The 23,818-nt window shown below is 44.8% G+C and overlaps 1 protein-coding gene across 5 annotated transcripts in view; it reads right to left on the bottom strand.

Annotated features, from left to right (window-relative positions):
- The window catches only part of LOC306874820 (uncharacterized protein), a 30,670-nt gene that overhangs the window by 4,271 nt on the left and 2,581 nt on the right, over positions 1-23,818 (bottom strand). The window contains exons 1-3 of one of the 5 annotated variants that reach the window (XR_013784661.1): positions 5,111-5,298; positions 4,361-5,013; positions 2,843-3,230 (exon numbers count right to left, since the gene is read on the bottom strand). The exons of 1 other annotated variant lie outside the window; for it this stretch is intronic. The gene's annotated coding sequence lies outside the window, so the exon portion shown is untranslated. Of the gene's footprint in view, positions 1-2,842; positions 4,028-4,360; positions 5,014-5,110; positions 5,314-23,818 lie in introns of those variants that run through there. 3 more of the 5 variants (XR_013784662.1, XM_079425090.1, XM_079425089.1) reach the window with 3 other exon arrangements.

The raw sequence follows: 23,818 nt of genomic DNA, 5'->3' as shown, positions 1-23,818 counted from the left end.
GTTTACCGCATGGACAGAACGCTGGACTCAGGGAAGACTAGGGGAGGTGGAGTATGCCTGATGGTGAAGAAACACTGGTGCGACAGCGCGAGCATTGTTCCCCTCTCACGCTCCTGCACACCGAATCTTGAACTTCTGACCATCAAATGTCGCCCTTTTTATTTCCCTCGGGAATTTAGCTCGGTCATCGTCAGTGCCGTTTATATTCCACCTCAAGCGGACACGGACACTGCGATATGGGATTTACATGAAACACTACACCTTCACCAGACACAGCACCGGGACGCCGCATTCATTGTTTTGGGAGATTTCAACAGTGCCAACCTCAAGTGTGCACTGCCGAACTTCCATCAGCACATCAGCTGCCCCACCAGGGGCGAAAGGACATTAGATCACTGTTACACCCCATACAAGAACAGCTACAAGGCACAGTCACAACCACCGTTTGGGAAATCGGACCACACCGCCATCTTCCTCATGCCTGTTTACAAACAGAGGCTGAAACAGGAAGCCCCGGTGCAGAGGGAGGTCCAACACTGGATGGACCAATCGGTGGCCGCTCTGCAGGACGCGCTAGATGACGCAGACTGGGACATGTTCCGGCGCAGCTCTGATGACGTCAGCTTGTTTACGGAAGCGGTTGTGGGATTTATAGAGAAACTAATGGATGATACGGTGCAGAAAACCATCATCAGGACGTTTCCCAACCAGAAGCCGTGGGTGGATAAAACCATCCGCAAAGCCCTGAGATCCCGCTCCGCTGCCTACAACACAGGGCTCATCACCGGGAACATGGATGATTACAAGTCTGCATCTTACAGCGCGCGCAGAGCGGTGAAGGAGGTGAAGCAGCGCTACGGGAGGAAACTAGAGTCGCAATTCCAACATGGCGGCTCTAGGAGTCTGTGGCAGGGACTTAGAACCATCACGGACTATAAAACACCACCCTCCAGATCGGGGAATGCGGACGCTTCTCTGGCTGACGAGCTGAACACTTTTTATGCTCGCTTCGAGGCTGCAGCTAATCACACTAGCGGCGCTAGCAGTGCTAACTGCATGCACGCTGAGGAAGCCGGTGAGGACAACGTGTTCAACATCACGGAGCATGACGTGAGGAGGGCATTCAGGAGAGTGAACATCAGGAAGGCAGCAGGACCAGATGGCATCACAGGTCGGGTTCTGAAGGCCTGCGCTGACCAGCTAGCACCGGTGTTCACTGTGATCTTCAACCTCTCCCTGGAACAGTCCATAGTCCCCTCATGCTTTAAGCAGTCCACCATTTTTCCCAGCTAGCACCGGTGTTCACTGTGATCTTCAACCTCTCCCTGGAACAGTCCATAGTCCCCTCATGCTTTAAGCAGTCCACCATTTTTTCTGTCCCCAAGAAACCCCAGCCCACCTGCCTAAACGACTATCGCCCTGTAGCCCTCACATCAGTGGTGATGAAGTGCTTTGAGAGACTGGTCAGAGACTTCATCATTGCATCACTACCAGACACACTGGATCCACTACAGTTTGCATACAGACATAACCGCTCCACGGAGGATGCCATCTCACACCTCCTCCACACCACAACAAGTCACCTGGACTGCAGAAAAGGGAATTATGTGAAAATGCTGTTTGTGGACTACAGTTCAGTGTTTAACACCATAATTCCCTCCACACTCACCTCCAAGTTGGAGGTCCTTGGTCTCAGCACATACTTGTGCCAATGGATCTCCAGCTTCCTGAAGGACAGACAGCAAGCCGTACGGATGGGTAAACACACCTCATCCTCCATCACCCTAAGTACTAGAGCCCCTCAAGGTTGTGTTCTGAGCCCCCTGCTGTACTCACTGTACACTTATGACTGTGTGGCCACTTCCAACTCCACCACCATCATCAAGTTTGCTGATGACACTGTTGTGTTGGGCCTGATCTCAGACAACGACGAGACGGCCTACATACAGGAGATTAAGAACCTGGAGAGTTGGTGCCAGGTGAATAGTCTACACCTGAACATCAGCAAAACTAAGGAGCTGATAGTGGACTTCAGTACGAAGCAAGAGCGGTCATACCAGCCGATCACGATCAGCGGGACTCCAGTGGAGAGAGTGGACAGCTTCAGATACCTGGGTGTTCACATCACGCAGGACTTGACTTGGTCCTGTCATACCAGCACCCTGGTGAAGAAGGCCAGGCAGCGTCTGTACCATCTGAGACGCTTAAGGGACTTTAGACTTCCCTCTCGGGTGCTTAAGACTTTTTACACCTGCACCATCGAGAGCGTCCTGACGGGCAGCATCACTTCCTGGTTCGGGAACTGCACTATGCAGGACAGACGAGCCCTCCAGAGGGTGGTGCGTTCAGCGGAACGTACCATTCACACCGAGCTCCCTGACCTGCAGGAGATCTACAGCAAGCGGTGCCTGACCAGGGCCAGGAAGATAGTGAAGGACCTCAGCCATCCCAACAATGGACTCTTTTCTCTGCTGCGTTCAGGGAGACGCTCCATGAAGGTGAACACAGAGAGAATGAGGAGGAGCTTCTTCCCGCAGGCCATTCGGAGTCTTAACCTCTCTCCACTTTAAGCACATCACCCCACACTTCCACTTTGCACATTTTCATTACAATCTGCACTAATTTGTAGAAGGTCACGTAAGGATAAATGAGTGGGACTTACATACCATTTGTCTTTAGTATTCCTTTTACTCACTTATACACTTTACTGCACTGCACAGCACACGGACACTTTACCACTGATATACACTTTACTTTTTATAGAATCTACATAGAATCATATTCTATTTTTATTCTTCATATCTATTTTTATTCTCATATCTATTTGTTATTTTATTTTATTGCTAGTTTATGTCTATAAATATGTTTACTGTACTTTTTCTATTTGTATTTTTGTAAACTTGAGATTTTTCTTAATTTTGTTGGACAATTTGTTGGACAGTTGTACAATACATTTCACTACATGTCGTACTATGTATGTATATGTATGTGACAAATAAAATTTGAATTTGAATCAGCATAATGAATGAGGTGAAAACAGGATCTATTGACATGTACAGATGTTTTCTATCATTATGCTGATAAATTCAATTGTTCATTTTTAATAGGTGGTTTTAGTTAGTTATTTGATACTGTAAAAACAGGTGATTGCCAGTTTCTCTGAGTGAAGTAAGCGAAGCACCATTTACACATGTATGTATACCGTAATACAAAACAAAAGCTTTAACCCTCTAAGCGCCAAAGTCGCAAAATTGCGACAAGACGTCATACTTCATGAAATGGGCTGTAGTTCCTAATCTGGTGTAATGGCTCATTTGTATTCCCTTCCACTAGATGGCAGACATGTAGTACTTCCATTCTAGACCAAAATTGTTAGAGGAAATAGCAGCGTAAGTGAGCTATCGTGTCATTGATGCGGAAGCAATTCAGTTCATAGCGTCTGAGTAAATTGTGAGATTTGTGAGAGAAAATCGCCAAACGGCTAATAAAAAGTTGTACTGTGAGGATGTGTTGCAAATGTCATTCGCCGATTCTGACTCTGAAGGGGAATATTTGCCTTTTGGAAATGACGACCGGCCGTCTAATGATCGCGCTTCTCCCGGTACATCTATTTCGCGCAATGATGCCGCTGCGCAAGGCGCGATCGTTCACAAAGCACAAACAAGTGATCATTTCAACACTTTGCCCAACGGGGATGGGGGTGGCAGGGGTGGACGTGGTCTTAGTGTCCATAGGAGAGCTGTTGCTCTCTGATGATCTGCCAGATTGCGCTGTTTGTTCTGATCGCGCACGCTCCAAGGGCCGCCGGCAGACAGTACAGGTGCAGTCAGTGTGGGGTAGGTATGTGCGCTGTGCCATGCAATGAGAGGTACCATACTCTCAAGAACTATAAACTGTCACCTAGATACCTGATTGGGCAGATAGCTGGTCAACTGATCAAAAAATAGGCACATGTATTTTACTATGGCACAGTAATATAGTAATAATTTACTACTTTCTCCTGTTTTACTGTTGATTTCCTCTTTTCCTGATCATTTGGAATGAGGATAAAAAGACAAAAAAACAACAACAACATGCAAATAAGTTCAAACATCCATTCAATATCTATTATTTCCTGAATATTACTGATGAACTGATCAAAAAGTAGGCTACTGTTCACATGCGTTTTACTACTATATAGTATAGTAATAATTTAGTACTTTCTCCTGTTTTATTGTACATAAACTTTCGGTCATGCCCAACATTTTTCTAATTTACAGTAGATCTCTATCTTTAAGCCATTTCAAGCCACAAGCTTTTGAAATCTTGATGTCAAAATCCAGCATTTTTTCCAAAAAACCCTGGCGCCTAAAGGGTTAACTCTTATAATAGCTTTAAGTTCCTTGGGAGATGAAACAGAGTTGGATATACCGTTTTTAAAAACAATAAATAAAGGATTTTTTATGAGTGCATTTACTGCCATGTATATGAAATGTTGCAGGAAGTAATAGGTTAATCATAAAATATTTATTTATTTGATCTTTTTGTATATTAAAGAAGCCAGTACATACTTAAAGAGGTCATAAACTGCCTTTGTTTTTTTTTATTATACTGTACTGTTCTCTGAGGTCCACTTTTAATGTTATCAAGATTTTTACACCAAAAAGCATCACAATTTATAGGCTATTTACAAGTAATGGGCTATTTTCTGTCCTGCTTTTAACCCCCCTCAGCAGAACGCTCTGTTTAAGGCGGATTACAGACGGGGAAGTACACGCCCACTGCTGTGATTGGCTGACAGTGTGCATTCGTTCCTCATAGTGATTTAGGTTTAAAACACACAAATAACCCAGTACATATCAAACGATCTGTAATAAGAGACAAAGCAATAATGACCACGTAATGAATGCAGTCACTCACAATTTTGTTGCAACATCACTGTCGGATCCAACAGCTCAGCATAGTCTTTTAGTTTCAATCTTTTAGACAATCCCAAATCGAATTGTGTCACTCCGGTTATTAAAGTAACCGTCCCTGAGAAAAGAGAACAAGCGTTGCGTTACTGACGCTGTAATGTAAACGAATCCGCGGTAAAATGATTGCACAAGTAAACAAATGATTGAGTTCTTACTGATGCGGTCTGAAACTTCATTCAAATAAAGTTCATCCACTCTTTCCTAACGTTGGGATCAGAAGGAAGGCAATGCAAAGATAGTTTTTCCCTGAAACTGGCACTGCATGGCGTCCTGTTGTTTTCAGAGCCGTCTTTATCGTTTGGTTTCTGCCTAGACCTGCATTCGCCTCTCTCTGGTAAACACCACATGCGCGATCGGTGGGCGGGGCTAAACAGGCAGCGGCATCGATCTTCTTCTGCGGGGGCGGTGCTTAATCTACCTATTACATCATACATAGGAACATTCCAAAAGCTGTAGTTTTGGCAAACTGGCATCAATATAAGCTGTTTTTAGACTAACAGCAAAGTGTTGAGTTCTAAAACTGGCAGGGTGTTATATATAGTACAATAACCTCTTTTATATGTCAGAAGATCAAGGGAATTTTGGATTCTCAGTTCATCACCCCTTTAAAAAACAAAGAGAAACCCTCGAGCACATTGCAATTGATAACATTAGAGAATTCAATTCAAGATAGCCATGTGTGAGGCCAATCCCGGAATATATGTGTATCAGTTTCATTAGAGTCACCAAGTGAAGTCAAGTCAAGTCACCTTTATTTTTCTATAGCGCTTTTAACAATACAGATTGTGTCAAAGCAAATTTCCAATATCAAAATAGGAAGATAGTGTGCCAATAATGTAAAATGACAAGATTAAACAATCATTTTCAATTACGGGCATTTCATTATTGAATTCAGTGATGTCATCGTCCAGCTCAGTTCAGTTTAGATAGTATCTGTGGAATCAAGTCAACGATATCGCTGGAAATTAAGTGCCCCCAACTAAGCAAGCCAGAGGCGAGAGCGGCAAGCAACCAAAACTCCATCGGTGACAGAATGGAGAAAAAAACCTTGGGAGAAACCAGGCTTATTCAGGGGGCCAGTTCTCCTCTGGCCAGATGTTACCAGCAGTTCAATTCCAACCCCAGCAAAGTCAGAAAACAAACCACCACAAAATGAACAGCTTGTGTCTATGTCTGATTTAAACCTTTTTAAAAACCACTTCAGCTGGGTAAAATCTGTGAAACGATTTGAATAAGAGTTCTCAAACCTTGTTAGTTATTATATATTACAAAGGCAGAGTCCATAGTTTGTTCCAGTCAATATGATCAACCACAATCTTCCAATAAGACACCACATACAGAGTTGTTACAAGCTCCTTTTGAAAAAGCGTTCTAATCTTATAGTTACATGATGACGGACGTAACAAAAAGCATAGCTTTCCTACTGGGATTTCAAATGGGTCTAAAGAAATAGGTAATGTGCTGGATGATCTAAGAGCTCAAGCATAACAGCTCCTTTAGGAATAGCCTCCATGACAATGGTCAAAATTACATAAAAATTATTTGTAACTTAAAACCAGATCTTCTGGGTTAAATAAATGAGAAACAATCAAAATGCTTTTCTCAAAACAATTATTAAAAAAAAAAATGTCATGATTGTTCCAGATGAAGTACCGGTGAGGGGAGAAATTGTGCTTAAAGATTAATAACCATGCAAGTAATGCCCGTTTATGAAATTTAGATAAATTTATCGATTTCAACGATTTATCACGAAGATTTGTCTTTAATGAAATAAATGCAGTTATGATAATGACATCTTGTAATGTCACAATAGCTGTTAGTGTCATTTGCTTAAATTCGTTGACAGCAATAAAATGAGCTTAATGTGGCAATTAACAAATCTGAAGTCATCAGCATAATGAATGAGGTGAAAACAGGATCTATTGACATGAAATAAAGAGGATTTTCAGCAGCTCTATGAATATTGATGCCTCAGACTATAAACACTCATTAAACAAGCCATTCAGGATCAGCAGCAGATCATCTCACTTTATTTTATGTATATTATTATTATGTGTGCTTGCCATTAGCGATACAGCACTCTATTTAATAGAGTTGGGGTACTCGGACTCGGACTCGAGTCCGGACTCGAGTGCAATTATGAATGAACTCGGACTTGTCACGTACTCGGATGAATTTGTACTCGGACTTGTCACGGACTCTGACATTTTGGACTCGGGAATTTTGCCGAGTACAGTCGAGTCCGCATTATGTGTAACATGAAAAAAAATAAATAGACAATGTTACTTGCCTTCTCGGCACCACACCAGCAGGCAGCAGTAACATTAGACATAGGCGCAAAATGTAAATCCACGAATTTGGCGCCTCACATCTGCACACAGCAGCAGACCATGTCATCGAAGTCAGCAATAATTTTTTTTCTTATGAAAATCACAAGGAATTTATTTGCAAGGCATCCAGTAAAAAGAAGCACTCGGCGAACTGCAAATTTTGCAAAACATAAATTATTCTGATTTTATACAAGAGTTAAATAAACGAGTAGTTAAAGGGACTTACATTTTAGACACAAAATATTGATGACTCATTTTGCTGTTTTTATTCATTAATTCAAGAGTGCCAGAAAGACCAGAACAGTTGTGCATCTGATCTGAGCAACATAACATTTCGTTATTGAATGATTCAGTGTTTTTGAAGGAATCGGGTCAATGATCCATTCGTAAAGTCAGGCACTTGCTTCGTTCTTGAATGAATCATTAAAGGGCATATTGCAGGTTAGAGACTCCAGTGAGTCGATGTATAGAAAAATACTGTAGGAACTAGATTTTCTTTAAAATATACTTTAAAGTATGCTATTAAGGCTTCTGGAGTCATTTTTGTGAGAGAATTTTACGTCCGCATTTGAAACGCGCCAAAACCGGAAGTGACGCATCAAAAGGGAGAGCGGTCCATTTACGATGGATCGCAATGACAGTTCGGACGCTGAGGAAAGGTTAAATGTGTATTTACACTCGTATGACGGACCACAGATAAAATTATGCGCCTGCTATGCAGCCAAGAGAACAGGACAGGCCAGGATTAGACAGAACAACGGTCAGAGAAGACAAATTGAGTTGATATGAGGAGAACAGGGCAGGTGTTTGGTGAGAGATCAGTGTTAGCTTACAGATATACACATGTTAGCTAATGTAATCAGGCAATAACAATGCTAGTATTGATACTACCAGTAATAGAAACTAATAAGCGTTGATCAGGGGCGTGTCACACTCGTTAATATCTGACACTAACATTACGTGATAGTGGTTTCTTATCACCGCAGGAAAGAGAGATAAACACATTTTTGATTCATAGGTGCTTGTGTGGGAAATGTGTGGCCATGGTCACAGCTGAGGAAAGTCAGTGCTGCAGCGAGTTAGATACGTTACATACTGGGTCTTAGTGGAGAATGTGACCCCCACACTTGATGTGCAGTGTCTGACTCTACACCCAGGCTTTGAGGCTTGCTGTCTGAACCCATATGTGCTACAGATAGCCTATATGAAGTTATTATTATACAAGTTAACTCTATTTAGGCCATGACTACCTATAAGTAACACTTTTTGATGCCATTGGTATAACACAATCAATATTGACAGCATACAGACGAGTTGCCCGCTGGGCCTGTGGTGTTCTGAGCAGCTCTTACCTGCATGTGTTGTGTCAGTCATTAGAAGATAGTTTACAGAGGAAGGAGGACTTTATAAAGGTTTTGAATGGCCCCATTTTGTTGACAATCAATAAAAAAATAAATCACAATCAAGCAAATCTGCATTTATGGTTAATTCAATTCAGTTTTATTTATACAGCACTAAATCATAAATATTTCATAGCACTGTTAATACCCAACTCAAAACACAACATTTCAACTGTTATATATATATATATAACATATGGATAAGACACATGCCTTTGGTGTGAGAGACCCGGGTTCGAATCCACTGTGAGACACCAATGTGTCCCTGAGCAAGACACTTAACCCCTAGTTGCTCCAGAGGTGTGCGACCTCTGACATATATAGCAATTGTAAGTCGCTTTGGATAAAAGCGTCAGATAAATGAATAAATGTAAATATATACTACCAAAAGTATACTACGACCCATTTAAAAACACATTAAGCCGAACACAGGCTGACCGGGACCCGATGAAGGGGCTGTGTGCACCGAAGGAACCACACCGAGTCTCACTAAGTTCTTGCTTCAGCATCTCATGTGAAACTCATATCGCCTGGATGATAATCCTCCGGTGTAAAGTGATCATTAAGTTACACACCACCGCGGTGTTTGAAGCAGATGCATTAGTGAAGTCCAGTCTCTTCAGCTGCACAAAGATACCGTCCTATTTCTTGTTAGGAAACCTGTGGACTCGATGTCCTGTACATCTGTTTGTGCAACCTCCACAAACACAATAATTTACCATGAACTCGACCGGACTCGACTCGGACTCGAATATTAAGGACTCGGACTTGAGTCCAACTCGGCACCTTTTGGACTCGAACTCGGACTCGGACTCAATAGGTTACGGACTTGGTCTCGACTCGGACTCGACAAAGGTGGACTCGAACCCAACACTACTATTTAAAGAACAATTAATAATTACAAATAAAACATGCTTCTCACTCTGACATGACTGGCACACTTATCTTTCTGTCATAATTTACCCAGGTTGTTCTAAACCTGCATAAAGTATTGTTTTCTTCTGAACACAAAAGAAGATACTTATGTGGGTAACTAAACAACTGCTGGTCCTCAGTAACTAAAAATAAAAATACTATCAGAGTCATTGGGGACCAGAAACTCTTTGGTTACCCACATTCTTCAAAGTATTTTATTTTATGTTCAAAAAAAGAAAGAAATTATTACAGGTTTGTAACATCTTATGGGTGTGTAAACGATGGCATTTTTGAAAATTTTGGGTGAACTGTCCCTTTAAGTCACAGTTCACCGTGATCAACTGAAATGTTTCTCTGCAAACTGCGCATTCATCATTAGTTACATTGATAACTTTCCCATTCAGCCTTACATCTGGAAAGCCTGGTGTTCAAAGGGCAGGTGTGAGCTCCTAGATATTTTAAACCACGCAGGTTTAGCGCATGCTGCTTTAACGGCGCACAATCTGGAGAATCTGTCACTATGAAAATAAAGACGCCAAAATGCAATTACGCGCAAATGAGCTTCTCTAATACCTTGTATGAAATTGATTTAATTAGTATTAGTATTATAAACAGTGCAAAATACTTATTTGTTGATTCAACTATGTATTGACTTTTGTAAAATACAGGACAAATCGCATCCTGTATCAAATCAATATGGGACGCGATTTGTCCTGTATTTTACAAATGCCAACACATAGTCATTTTAGCTTTGAATACAGGACGATTCTGTGTTTTAAGGGACGGGTGGCAACCCTACGCTTAGGAGCCATTTTTGTGTACTCCTGCTCTGGTGTCGAAACAATGGCGGAGTGTTGACAGCTCACTCAGGGCGGGTCTAAGTTAAAACGCTACTGTCAATCAACAATCGTGGGAGATTGTTTTTCTCCCGTGTGGATCCTCATATGATCTTTCCTGTATTTTGTATGACCCAAATTCTTTCCGCATTGTGGACACGAGTCTGTTTGGCCTCCAGCGTGGATTTTGATGTGCTTCAGAAGCTTAACGAGCAGGTGCTTTATTAATAGCAGGCTAATATTATTAATAAGATTATTAATATTAGCCTAAAAAGTTTATTAGAATTTATTATTATGGAATTTGGTCCTCCAATGTCACTGTTTTAAAACATTAAGCCACATTAAGCATTTCAGAATGTCCCAAAACCGTGCCTTGAACTAATCACTGACGTATTTCTTTATTTGAGTCCAAGTTCAAAATAAAACTCTATGAACCCTCCAATGTGAACCTACTGTATGAACTACTGCAAGCTGTAAAGTAATGCAAAAGTCTTGAGAATGCAAATCATTTAAAAAAAAAAATTCCTCTCACCCTGAATTTTTTCCACCACCATGTCCCTTGAGGGGCTCCGTAGGTACGAAATACGTTCAGCGACTCATTCTTCTTTTAATTTTGTTAGAAATAAATGATGATGCGTTTGCGCCACCTGTTGGACTGGAGTGTAGAGATAATCCGGTTCAGTATCAGAATCAGAATCAGAATCAGAAAGAGCTTTATTGCCAAGTGTGTTTGCACACACAAGGAATTTGTCTTGGTGTTAGGATCTTCCAGTACAGAAAGTACAAACATAGTGCAGACAACATATAATTAAGGTGATAAAGAACACTAATGAAGAGAATATACAATAATTAAGGATAACAATAGTAATAAAAATAAAAATATACAGAAAAGAGACATGACCATAGACAGAACTGTGAATGTGCATGTGTCCTATGTACAGATGAAGGTTTGATGGGTTATTTACAGATGTACAGTACCGGGGTGTGTTATGTGTTGTTCAGGTGGGATACGGCCTGGGGGAAAAAACTGTTCTTGTGTCTGGCTGTTCTGGTGCTCAGTGATCTGTAGCGCCGGCCAGAGGGCAACAGTTCAAAGAGAGAGTGAGCTGGGTGTGAGGGGTCCAGAGTGACTTTCTTAGCCCTTTTCCTCACTCTGGAGGTGTAAAGTTCTTGGAGGCTGGGCAGAGGGGCACCGATAATTCTCTCAGCAGTCCTAACTGTCCGTTGTAGTCTTCTGATGTCTGTTTTGGTAGCTGAACCAAACCAAACAGTTATAGAAGAACATAGGACAGACTCGATGATTGCAGAGTAGAACTGTTTCAGCAGCTCCTGAGGCAGGTTGAACTTCCTTAGCTGGCGGAGGAAATACAGCCTCTGCTGGGCCTTTTTCGCAATAGAGTCAATGTGATTGTCCCACTTCAGGTCCTGAGAGATGGTGGTGCCCAGGAATCTGAATGACTCTACTGAAGTCACAGTGCTGTTCCTGATGGTGAGTGGGGGGAGAGCAGGGGGGTTTCTCCTGAAGTCCACTATCATCTCCACAGTTTTGAGCATGTTCAGCTCCAGGTTGTTAAGACTGCACCAGACAGCCAGCTGCTCAACTTCCTGTCTGTAAGCAGACTCGTCACCGTCCTTGATGAGGCCTATGACTGTAGTGCCGTCCGCAAACTTCAGGAGCTTGACAGAGGGGTCCTTTGATGTGCAGTCATTCGTGTAGAGAGAGAAGAGCAGTGGGGAGAGAGCGCAACCCTGAGGGGCGCCAGTGCTGATGGTGAGAGTCCTGGATGTGAGTTTGCCCAGCCTCACTAGCTGCTGCCTGTCTGTCAGGAAGCTGGTGATCCACTGACAGATGGAGGAGGGCACAGAGAGCTGTCTCAGTTTGTCTGAGAGAAGGTCAGGTATGATGGTATTGAAGGCCGAGCTGAAGTCCACAAATAAGATCCTTGCATAATTCCCAGGTTTGTCGAGGTGTTGCAGGATGTAATGCAGTCCCATATTGACAGCGTCATCCACAGACCTGTTTGCTCTATAGGCAAACTGAAGAGGATCCAGCAAGGGTCTAGTGATGTCCTTCAGGTAGGCCAGGACCAGTCTCTCAAGTGACTTCATGACCACAGACGTGAGTGCGACAGGTCTGTAGTCATTAAGTCCAGTGATTTTGGGCTTTTTGGGGACGGGAATGATGGTGGAGCGTTTGAAGCAGCAGGGAACTTCACACAGCTCCAGAGATCTGTTGAAGATTTGTGTAAAGATGGGGGCCAATTGGTCAGCACAGACTTTTAGACAGGCAGGTGAAATACCGTCTGGTCCTGAAGCTTTCCTAGATTTCTGTTTTCTGAAGACCCGGTTCACATCCTCTACACAGACTTTAAACGCAGGTAGAATGGTGGGGGAGGGAGTAAGGGGGGTTGCAGGGGGGGAAGGTGAATGTGTGAAGTGCAGATCAGAGCGGGTGCTGGGTGTCAGTCTGGCCTTTTCAAATCTGCAGTAGAACACATTGAGATCGTCAGCCAGTTGTTGATTCTCCACAGACTGTGGGGGTGGTGTCTTGTACATGGTGATGTTCCTCAGACCAGTCCATACCGATGCCGGATCGTTGGCTGAAAGTTCTTTTTTCAACTTCTCAGAGTAGTTCTTTTTAGCCACTCTGATCTCCTTTGTTAGTCTGTTCCTGGCCTGGTTATACAAGATTTTATCCCCACTTCTGTAAGCGTCCTCTTTGGCCTGACGAAGTTGTTTGAGTTTCCCAGTAAACCACGGTTTATCATTATTGAATGATAAGAATGTCCTGGTGGGGATGCATATATCCTCACAGAAACTGATATATGATGTTACAGTCTCTGCGAGTTCATCCAGATCGTTGGCAGCGGCTTCAAAAACAGTCCAATCAGTGAGGTCAAAACAAGCTTTTAAATCTTGCTCTGCTTCATTAGTCCATCTCTTAACAGTTCTTAATACAGGCTTAGAAGATCTGAGTTTTTGCCTATAGGTCGGTATGAGATGAACCAAACAGTGATCAGAGAGCCCAAGAGCTGCCCGTGGGACAGAGTGATATGCATCTTTAATTATTGTGTAACAATGATCCAATATATTACTGTCTCTGGTGGGACATGTAACGTGCTGTCTGTATTTCGGCAGTTCGCGGGAGAGATTTGCTTTATTAAAATCTCCAAGAATGATTAAAAAAGAGTCCGGGTACCTTTGCTCTGTTTCAGATATTTGTTCAGCCAGCTGTTGCATCGCGGCGCTCACGCACGCGTCCGGAGGCACGTACACATTCACGAGAATGAAGGATGAAAACTCGCGGGGTGAATAGAATGGCTTACAGTTTATGAAGAAGGCCTCCAAATTAGGAGAACACATCTTCTTCAGAGTTGTTACATCTGAACACCAACCTTCATTTATGTAGAAACATAGTCCACCACCTCTCGTTTTCCCCGTTAGCTCCGTGATGCGGTCTGATCTGAACAGCTGATATCCAGGCAAATGAAGCATGTTATCCGGGATGTTTCACTCAGCCAGGTTTCAGTGAAGCACAATGCAGCAGAGTTTGTAAAGTCCTTATTTGTGTGGGTGAGGAGAAGTAGTTCATCCATTTTGTTAGGAAGGGATCGGAGATTCGCTAGATGAATGCTTGGGAGCGCAGTTCGGAAGCCGCGTTCGCGGAGTTTAACCAGCGCGCTGGCGCGCTTCCCTCTTTTCCGTCTGAGCGCGCGTTTGACTAGGACCGCTGCCCCTCCGACCAAAACATCCAACAAAGCGTCTGAATAATCAAAAACCGGAAAAAAATTGTCCGGTGTGTGTTGCCTTATGTCCAGTAGTTCGTCTCTGGTAAAACTGACAGTAGGAGAATGACTAAACACAGAACAAACAAACAAAAACAACAAAAGTACGGGAGCGTTCCACACCACAGCAGCCATACTCGGCGCCATCTTGAGTATGCAAGAAAAGCACAAAGATTTTTCGTTAACACTTTTCAAGATGGCAGCACAGGTGTTCCGTTTCTCACGTTGTTCTCGTTTTTGTGTTTTGTGATGGTTTATTTTATGTTTTAGCAAAGATTTTTATGATTTACTTGGAAGATCGATAATCGGCTAATTGAAGTTCTGATACACTAACAAGAAAACGGATAACTATGTGGCCAGTTGGGCTGTTCTACCTATGGGGTAGCATCATGTTGACATCGCAAATAGTAGACAAATTGGAGGATAGTGATGGACTGGGTTTTTTGATGTGGATTACTGCGCCTAGTACGGTGGCCTTTTTCCAGTCGGATGTGGCTCCGTTTGGATCAAACCACTGGATTACAGCAACTCGTCCTGTGACTTTGTTTCAATGTGATAAATGGCGGATGCTGCATGTTCAGCGGTGTAGAGCGACAACGAGTGCAGGGCAGTTTGTCTCACCAGCTGCTTGCAAACAAAGACGGAGAGCTGCCCAAGTTAAGAAACCTTTGCTTCTTCTGTCAGGTAACATTCACCCGAATCCAGGCCCTGTACGCGAAACGGCCTCTGTCACGCTTCCCTGTTTAGCTCGGCGTGTCGACGGCAATGTGTTTGTGTACATACTGTTGTGAACTGGGCCCATTCATATAGCGCCCACACAGCCGATCACTGCTATAGTGAGGAAAAATAAAACACAAACATTTTCAAAAGAGTAATTTTCTCTTAACAGGTGTGTCGAGTACCCACACGGCGACTCACCACCCAAATGAATTCCAACACCCTTGCCACACGGGCCGAGGCCTGACGGGCCATCCCCGGAGTGTCTCGTTGGGTTCTAGGGATTATAGAATGAGGTTATTCACTTAGATTCGCTCAGAGACCCCTGCGGTTCAGCGGTGTGGTCTCCACCTCAGCGCTAAGCAGCAACGTTCACGTCCTGCGAGCTGAGGTGGAAAAATTTGCTGGAAAAAGGGGGCTGTAGAAACAGTTCCTCCAGCTCAGAGCGAATCAGGCTTCTACAGCTGTTATTTCCTCGTCCCAAAAAGGGTGGCGGCCTCCGGCCCATCCTCGATCTCAGACATCTGAACCGCGCCCTCATGAGACGGCCTATGAATGACTACACTGAAACAGATCCTCTCACAAATTCGCTGGATCTGAAAGACGCTTACTTTCACATCCAGATAGCCCCCCCCCGTCACAGACAATTCTTGAGATTCGCCTTCGAGGGAGTGGCTTATCAATACATGGATCCTGCACTTTGGGTTGGCTCTAGCTCCCCGCACTTTTTAAAAGTGCATAGATGCAGCTCTCTCCCCTCTGAAACAGATGGGAATCTGTGTCCTGAATTACCTCGATGACTGGCTCATTCTAGCGCAATCGAAGGCAGAGCTGGTAGCCCACAGGTCCCTCCTCCTCAGTCACTTGGACCTGGGACTCAGGATCAATTTGGCCAGGAGCTCCCTGTCCCCCAGCCAACAAACTCGTTCCTGGGGACAGTTTTCGACTCCGCCCGCATGACGGCGAAAGTCGCGCCTTCTCAAGATGAGACCCCGTCAGTACTGGCTGAAACCTCTAATTCCGCCTCATGCGTGGCGTCATGGACGCATTCGCGTCAGGGTGAACCGGGCCTGAGTGTCAGCCCTGGCCCCCTGGAAGAACCTGCAATGGTTCGAACAAGGCGTGGCAATGGGTTTGATTTACAGAAGGAAGGTTGTTACAACAGATGCCTCCAACACAGGTTGGGGGGCTCTGTGCAATGGCAAACCGACCTTCGGCTCCTGGACGAACGCAGAAGGACAGATGCACATCAACTGCCTCGAAAGGACGGCAGTATGTCAAGCTCTTCAGTTTTTCCTGCCAGTCCTGAAGGGACACCACGTACTAGTCCGTTCGGACAACATGACGGTGGTGTCATACATAAATCGCCAGGGCGGGCTCACCTCGAAACACCTTTTCGAGATGGCAGAGCACCTCTTAGTATGGGCACATCTCAACCTGCGTTCCCTGAGAGCAGCTCATGTGTCCGGCGTTCTGAACCAAGGAGCAGACATGCTCTCTCGGAGCAACGTCCCCTCAGAGGAGTGGATGCTCCACCCACAGACGGTTCAGGAAGTCTGGTAGATCTTTGGCAGGGCAGAGGTCGACCTCTTCGCCTCCAAAAACAACTCTCACTGCCAGATTTATTTTTCGAAGAGCGAGGACGCGTTGGCCCACAAATGCCCAACCTCCTTCTATACGCTTTTCCCCCGATTGCTCTGATTCCTCAAGTAATCAGGCAAATCAGGGAATGCAAGCACAATGTACTTCTAGTGGCCCCACTCTGGAAGAACGAGCTTTGGATCCCGGAGTTATCTCAGCTGCTAATAGCGGCTCCGTGGCCCATTCCCCTGAGGCGAGACCTCCTCTCTCAGGCGAACAGAACGATATGGCACCCCCAGCCCGAGCTGTGGGACTTGCATCTATGGGCACTCGATGGGACTCAATAGATCTCCCCGAGAATGTCCTGAATACAATTGAACAGGCTAGAGCCCCGTCCACGAGACGCCTCTACGCCTCTAAATGGTCGGTTTTCTCCGCCTGGTGTCAAGCCCGCGGCGAGGACCCAACAACATGTGACATATCAGTGATATTGTCATATCTACAAGAGCTGTTGGATAAGGGCCGCGCCCAGCTATAGTAGCTATAGCAGCCTCTCACGCTCCTATAGCCGGACAGTCGGTGGGCCGGAACAACCTGGTTGTCCGTTCCTGAGGGGATCTAGGAGGCTCCATCCGCTCCGACCCCTCACAGTCCCTGCATGGGACCTGCCCACGGTCCTGAGAGCCCTTAAGGGCCCTCCTTTTGAGCCACTACAATCTGCAAGCTTAAAAACACTGTCGCTAAAGACCGCTCTGCTACTAGTGGTAGCATCGGTGAAGCGAGTAGGTGACTTGCAGGCTCTCTCCGTAAACCCTGCCTGTCTTGAGTTTGGGCCTAACGACTCTAAGGTCGTCCTAAAACCAAAACACGGCTATGTCCCTAAGGCGCCCTACACTCCGTTTAGAGCCCAGGTTATTACGCTCTCTGCGCTCCCCTCTTCTGAGGAGGACCAAGAGTTCAACCTTCTCTGCCCGGTCAGGGCATTGAGAATGTACATCGAGCGTTCCGCGCCCTTTAGGAACAACTCTTTGTCTGCTTTGGAGGCTGCACCAAGGGGTCTCCGGTCACAAAGCACAGAATATCTCGATGTTAGTTGACGCTATCGCACTAGTATACTCCTCCCTGGGCCTCCAGAGCCCCATTGGAGTGAGAGCCCATTCCACTAGAGGCGTGGCCTCTTTTTGGGCGTGGTCTAGTGGTGTGTCTATGGCAGACATTTGTGCGGCGGCCAGCTGGGCCTCGCCGTCCACATTTGCCAGGTTCTATAACTTGGATGTCCCAGCCTTACAGGCTCGGGTTCTCTCTGCTTAAATGGCACATGCCTTTCTTAAGCGGTCCCCTCAGGCATTGCCTGATTCTCCAAGAATGCTCTTGGCCCCATTCCTGGTGCTGAAGCTGTACTTATGACCGTTGAAACGATTTCTAGGCTGGACAGACCTCTAAGAGTTTGGTCCTCATGCAGGATTCTTCCTGCTCATAATTGGTCCCTCTGAGCCTTATTGCTCAAGGCCAGTTTATGTTTGTCGTTTCTCTTCATGGCATGGCGGGATTGTATTTGTTCCCCATAGCGTCTAGCGACACAGTACGAGTGAAGTATCGACAGGGAACGTACTCAGTTACTAACGTAACCTCGGTTCCCTTAGATACGGGAACGAGTACTGCGTACTATGCCATGCCATGCAGCTGCACGACTCAGGTCGTCGCTTCAGTCGAATTGGCCTGTTTTCCTATGGCGAAGTGCCCGCTTATATAGCCAGATGACCCCGCCCCTTCTGGCGGGCTCTGGCGGGCTTTGCCACCATAGGCTCGTGCAGCGCCGCTGATGAGCCATTGGTTCGTTTTTTTTTTATTACTGCACGAACCAATGGCCGTGCAGTCACACTGCATGATTGAAAAAGTCTTCAGTCCTCGGAGAAAAAGGAGTTTTCCCCATAGCGTCTAGCGACGCAGTACTCGTTCCCGTATCTAAGGGAACCGAGGTTACGTTAGTAACCGAGTACGTTTTTCATGTATCTGATATGGCAGATGTTGATCTGGCATGGAATTACTTTAAGACACATTTTTAGCTCTGATTAATAAGCATGCACCTCCTAGAAGATTTAAAGTTTGTGGTAAAGACAATCCATGGTTCAATACATCCGTTTCTTCTTCTTTTAGAGAAAGAAATATTGCTTGGTCCAAGGCTAAAATAACTAATAGTACTAGTGATTGGGAACAATTTAGGTTACTAAGGAATAAATGTATTAAAATTATTTTAAAAATGCCAAAAAGTGAGTATTATCTTAATATGATTAATACAAATTTTAATGATCCTAGTAAATTTTGGAAGCTGATAAAATCCTCAACTGTGTTGTCTCCACCAGCACCTGATTTTCTAAGCGTAAATAATGAAGAAATTAAGGATAAATATAATATAATAAAAGGTTTTAATACACATTTTACTAATATAAGTTCAATCACTTCATCTGGTTTCTCTGTAGATGTAGATGTAAGGATGATATGAGCATTTCTTCAAGTTGTGTAAGAAATGTTTTTAATTTTCTACCTATTTCCCTGTCTCAGGTTCATAAAGCCTTGATAAGTCTTGATTGTAAATAGTCTGCTGGCCCTGATCAAATAGAGCCTTGCTTTTTAAAAATAGCTGCAGATTTAATAGCGAGACCTATTGCTTCTATTTTCAATTTAAGTTTAAGTAGTGGTCTTATACCAAATTCTTGGAAGTCAGCGATTATTCGGCCATTACTGAAGGGTGGAGACTCCATTGTATTGGATAATTATCAGCCTATTTCAAGATTGTCTGTTACAGCTAAAGTGTTTGAATCTATGGTAAATTAACAGTTAAAGTACTATTTGTCAGTTAATAATATTTTATGTCAAACTCATTTAGATTTAAGACAGGGACATAGTACTGTAACTGCTACAATGTCAGTCACTAACGATATAATAACTGCATTGGATGAAGCATTTGATTCCGTAAATCATGATCCTTTTTTCCAAAGCCTTAAATGTGTAGGTTTTAGCGATATAGTGTTGAAGTGGTTCTCCAATTATTTGACTGGAAGAACTCAATGTGTGTCCATAGATAATTATGTTTCTGCTCCTTTAATAGTGAAGACAGGTGTTCCACAAGGATCAATTTTGGGGCCATTTTATTTTCTATCTATATAAATTAACTTGGTAAAGGAGTCGAGCCAGCAAATGTACACTTTTATGCCGATGATACTATTCTCTACACTATGGCTCCATCTTCTCTGTACCATTCTTTACAGAATGCTTTTCATTCATTTCAGACTTCTCTTGGTAAATTAAAATTAGTGTTAAATGCTAAAAAAACTAAATACATGATTTTTACTCGGTCCAGATTACCATTAAATTATTTTGTGATTCAAACTTTAAATGGTACAGAGATTGAAGATCTTGTAAGATGGCGCCGATGAGATCGGCTGCCGTCACGACTGCTCCGACCAAACCTTGTCTTCTTTTGTTATTTTTTCGTATTGTAAACCATAATCACCGGTTTCTTTTTGTAAGATGGCCATTCTTACATACGACAGGGCCACTCTTATTTCTATTGGTGCACAATGCACTCACCTTTCGCCGTTTTTGAACCCGGACCCATCCTGGCCGAGCGAGATCCTGAGAAGGAACAAAGGACGTGACCCGTACCGGCGTCCTCGAGGGAAACGAGCCGGTGTCAGGAACAGGCTGAGGGCACGTGCACACCGCGCTCCCTTACCAAGTGTCCTGCTCGCCAATGTCCAGTCGCTGGATAACAAACTCGATGACCTCAGGGCAAGAGTCAAGTTCCAGAGGGACATTCGGGACTGCAACCTTCTCTGCTTCACCGAGACATGGCTGAACCTAGCGGTACCAGACCACGCCATCCAGCTGGCCGAGTTCTTCTCGGTTTACCGCATGGACAGAACACTGGACTCGGGGAAGACTAGGGGAGGTGGAGTATGTCTGATGGTGAACAAACACTGGTGCGACAGCGCGAGCATTGTTTCCCTCTCACGCTCCTGCACACCGAATCTTGAACTTCTGACCATCAAATGTCGCCCTTTTTATCTCCCTCAGGAATTTAGCTCGGTCATCGTCAGTGCCGTTTATATTCCACCTCAAGCGGACACGGACACTGCAATATGGGATTTACATGAAACACTACACCTTCACCAGACACAGCACCGGGACGCCGCATTCATTGTTTTGGGAGATTTCAACAGTGCCAACCTCAAGCGTGCACTGCCGAACTTCCATCAGCACATCGGCTGCCCCACCAGGGGCGAAAGGACATTAGATCACTGGTACACCCCATACAAGAACAGCTACAAGGCACAGTCACAACCACCGTTTGGGAAATCGGACCATGCCGCCATCTTCCTCATGCCTGTTTACAAACAGAGGCTGAAACAGGAAGCCCCGGTGCAGAGGGAGGTCCAACGCTGGACGGACCAATCGGTGGCCGCTCTGCAGGATGCGCTAGATGACGCAGACTGGGACATGTTCCGGCGCAGCTCTGATGACGTCAGCTTGTTTACGGAAGCGGTTGTGGGATTTATAGAGAAACTAATGGATGATACAGTGCAGAAAACCATCATCAGGACGTTTCCCAACCAGAAGCCGTGGGTGGATAAAACCATCCGCGACGCCCTGAGATGAATGAATGAATGAATGATGCATTTATATAGCGCTTTATTGTGTATTGCTGTACACCCAAAGCGCTTTACAATCATGTGGGGGGGGGTCTCTCCTCAACCACCACCAGATCCCGCTCCGCTGCCTACAACACAGGGCTCATCACCGGGAACATGGATGACTACAAGGCTGCATCTTACAGCGCGCGCAGAGCGGTGAAGGAGGCGAAGCAGCGCTACGGGAGGAAACTAGAGTCGCAATTCCAACATGGCGGCTCTAGGAGCCTGTGGCAGGGACTTAGAACCATCACGGACTATAAAACACCACCCTCCAGATCGGGGAATGCGGACGCTTCTCTGGCTGACGAGCTGAACACTTTTTATGCTCGCTTCGAGGCTGCAGTAAATCACGCTAACGGCGCTAGCAGTGCTAACTGCATGCACGCTGAGGAAGCCGGTGAGGACAACGTGTTCACCATCACCGAGCATGACGTGAGGAGGGCATTCAGGAGAGTGAACATCAGGAAGGCAGCAGGACCAGATGGCATCACAGGTCGGGTTCTGAAGGCCTGCGCTGACCAGCTAGCACCGGTGTTCACTGTGATCTTCAACCTCTCCCTGGAACAGTCCATAGTCCCCTCATGCTTTAAGCAGTCCACCATTGTTCCTGTCCCCAAGAAACCCCACCCCACCTGCCTAAACGACTATCGCCCTGTAGCCCTCACATCAGTGGTGATGAAGTGCTTTGAGAGACTGGTCAGAGACTTCATCATTGCATCACTACCAGACATACTGGATCCACTACTGTTTGCATACAGGCATAACCGCTCCACGGAGGATGCCATCTCACACCTCCGCCACACCACAACAAGTCACCTGGACTGCAGAAAAGGGAATTATGTAAAAATGCTGTTTGGGGACTACAGTTCAGCGTTTAACACCATAATTCCCTCCACACTCACCTCCAAGTTGGAGGTCCTTGGTCTCAGCACATACTTGTGCCAATGGATCTCCAGCTTCCTGAAGGACAGACAGCAAGCCGTACGGATGGGTAAACACTAGGGGTGGCACGGTTCGCAGAAAAAAAACGAACCACACGGTTCTCCACACACGGTTCGACACGCGCTAGGACCGCGGTTCAACTGAATTCTGACAACGCATGTGGTTTGTTATAAATAACACGTAAAACAAATAGGGTTCGGCTAATGTATGTTTCTGTTAATGGATGCGCATTCTGGCTTCCCAGTACATTATAACAACAGCGATGAGAAAGAAAAATAAAATAATAAGTGGACAAATCATTCACTCTTGTTCAATGCGAGTGCGTATGCTGGAATATGAGCATTTATTCCGTCATCACCCGGGTGCTGATAGCGCGCGCACAGGTGAGACCTGAACAGCACACGTTGATATCGGTGTTTAGACTAAAGTCATGTAAGCTTTGCCAGCTCAAATATTTAAGAGCCAGAGGACGCGAGCTCGCGCGCGCAGTGAGAAGATTTGTGCGTGCGCTCATCAGAAGCGCACAAACCTGCGCCTCAGAACGCGCGCAAATATGAAGCTCTCTCTGAAGTATTGTGTTTTAATGGATAAATTCCCACAAAATTCTGTCAAAATGCCCGTCTTGGTAAGTATCCTATAGCAGACATAGCTGGCTGGGCGTACAGTATCAGTGCTTTCTCTTAAAGTGACAGTTAATATTAAATAAACGGCAACAACAAAGAAATCACTCACTGCTCTTGATTGAATCGCTTTTGTAACTTTAATAAAGAGTAATCTTTAATTTATACAGTCAAATATGCAATGCTGTTTTACCTTTGATTACTTTAATCATACTTCAATTTCTGTACCTAAAAAACCCCCTGAAAATCACTGATTATTTTATTTGTATCTTTACTCTATTGTATTTTTATTTGTGCTGTTGCTTGTAGTTAAAGGTCTGCTTTTATTTGTGTACACTCACAATGAAAACAAAACAGATTTTATATATATAACATGTAATAATATTTAGCATTTTCACATCAAAATAAAAGAAACTGAGCAAAGTAGATGTCTTTTTTTCCCTGTTGTACCGAAATTGTATCGAACCGTGACCCCCGAACCGAGGTACGTACCGAACCGTGACATCTGTGTACCGTGCCACCCCTAGTAAACACACCTCATCCTCCATCACCCTAAGTACTGGAGCCCCTCAAGGTTGTGTTCTGAGCCCCCTGCTGTACTCACTGTACACTTATGACTGTGTGGCCACTTCCAACTCCACCACCATCATCAAGTTTGCTGATGACACTGTTGTGTTGGGCCTGATCTCAGACAACGACGAGACGGCCTACATACAGGAGATTAAGAACCTGGAGAGTTGGTGCCAGGTGAATAGTCTACACCTGAACATCAGTAAAACTAAGGAGCTGATAGTGGACTTCAGTACGAAGCAGGAGCGGTCATACCAGCCGATCACGATCAACGGGACTCCAGTGGAGAGAGTGGACAGCTTCAGATACCTGGGTGTTCACATCACGCAGGACTTGACTTGGTCCTGTCATACCAGCACCCTGGTGAAGAAGGCCAGGCAGCGTCTGTACCATCTGAGACGCTTAAGGGACTTTAGACTTCCCTCTCGGGTGCTTAAGACTTTTTACACCTGCACCATCGAGAGCGTCCTGAC

This window comes from Barbus barbus (assembly GCF_936440315.1).
Source record: "Barbus barbus genome assembly, chromosome: 9".
In the NCBI taxonomy this organism is placed as follows: Eukaryota; Metazoa; Chordata; class Actinopteri; order Cypriniformes; family Cyprinidae; genus Barbus; species Barbus barbus.
The sequence above is the reverse complement of the archived record's forward strand: the minus strand, read 5'-3'. Positions and strand labels throughout refer to the sequence as shown.